The sequence below is a fragment of the Carlito syrichta genome, unplaced genomic scaffold (assembly GCF_000164805.1).
Source record: "Carlito syrichta isolate Samal-C Ts95f unplaced genomic scaffold, Tarsius_syrichta-2.0.1 Scaffold130404, whole genome shotgun sequence".
Classification (NCBI taxonomy): domain Eukaryota; kingdom Metazoa; phylum Chordata; class Mammalia; order Primates; family Tarsiidae; genus Carlito; species Carlito syrichta.
Window position 1 is genome coordinate 40448 of NW_007074500.1, and position 1662 is coordinate 42109.

The following is a 1662-nucleotide window of genomic DNA, read 5'->3' on the forward strand; positions in this document are numbered from 1 at the left end:
CTCACCTCAGCCTCCCAAAGGCACGGGATTACAGGCTGAGCCACCGAGCCTGGCTACCCTTTATTTATTTATTTTTATTTTTTGAGTCCGAGTCAAAAAATAAACTCCTAGGCTGGAGTTCTATGGCATGCTCATGGCCACTGCAGCCTTGACCTGCCGGGCTCAGGCAGTCCTTCCATCTCAGCCTTCCAAGTAACTGGAGCTAACAGACATGCACCACCACACCCAGCTAACTTTTCTTGATTTATTGTAGACACCAGGTCTTGCCAAGTTGCCCAGGCTGATCTTGAAACCCCGGGCTCAGGAAACCCTCTCACCTCCGCCACCCAGAGTGCTGGGATTACAGATGTGAGCCACTGCTCCCAGCTGGGTTGCATCGTTTAACAGAGTGGACGTCCTGAGGGCTGACCCCCAGAGCTGCAGCCACCGCCTTCCTGGCCAGGTCTGGGCACAGGCGTGAAGGAAGGGACCCTGCCCATCCTGGTAAGGCAGCCTTGGCTCTGCCTGTAACCAGGCCTGGGGGAAGCACCTAGAGTTCCCATTCCCAAGGCTTGGCCGGATCAGAGGGCAGCCCTGGGCGGAAGAGATAAGAGATAAGGGCCAGGCTCAGTGGCTCAGCCTGTAATCCCAGCACTTTGGGAGGCCAGGGCAAGTGGATTGCCTGAGCCCGCGGGTTTGAGACCAGCCTGGGCAGCTTGGTGAGACCTCATCTCTACAATAAATTTAAAAAAATTAGCCAAGTGGGTAGCATGTGCCTATAGTTCCGGCTACTTGGAAGGCTGAGGTGGAAGGATTGCTGGCACCCAGCAGGTCCACACTGGTGTAGCCGTGAGTGTGCCACTGTACTCCAGCCTGGGTGACAGACTGAGACTCCAACTCAAAAAAAAAAAAAGAGAGAGAGAGAGAGAAAAGGGGCCAGGGGCCAGAGCTCTGGGTCCCCACCCCTGCCCAAGGGTCCCACGAGTGAAGGAAATGGACACCGAGAGACGACAAGGTCCAGGTCACACTTCAAAAGGACAGCTCGGATTCTTGTGTCTGCCACATAGCAGGCTCTCCAAAAACAATGTTTTTTAAATGAATAATCCACTAGGCCAGGATTCAATTGTGGGCTTGGTCCATATCGCAAAAATAGAAGCAGAAAATTAGCAGGACCTCCTGCACTGGTAGTCTGAGGCGGTAGTATCACCTGAGCCCAGCAGATAGAGACTGCAGTGAACCATGATCATGCCACTGCACTCCAGCCTGGGCAACAGAGTGAGACTCCAACTCGGAAGAAAGAAAAAGGAAGGAAGGAAGGAAGGAAGGAAGGAAGGAAGGAAGGAAGGAAGGAAGGAAGGAAGGAAGATAGAAAAAAGCCAGGCGGGGTGGCTCAGCCTGGAATCCCAGCACTTTGGGAGGCAAAAGTGAGAGTTCGAGAGTCCGAGAGTTCGAGAGTCCCAGAGTTCGAGACCAGCCTGGGCAATGCAGTGAGACCTGGTCTCTACAACAAATCAAAAAATTAGCTGGGCGTGGTGGTGTGCACCTGTGGTTCCAGCTACTTGGAAGGCCAAGGTGGAAGGATAGCCTGAGTCCAGCAAGTCAAGGCTGTGGTGGCCATGAGCATGCCACTGCACTCCAGCCTGGGCAACAGAGTGAGACTTCTACTCAAAAAAAAAAAAAAAG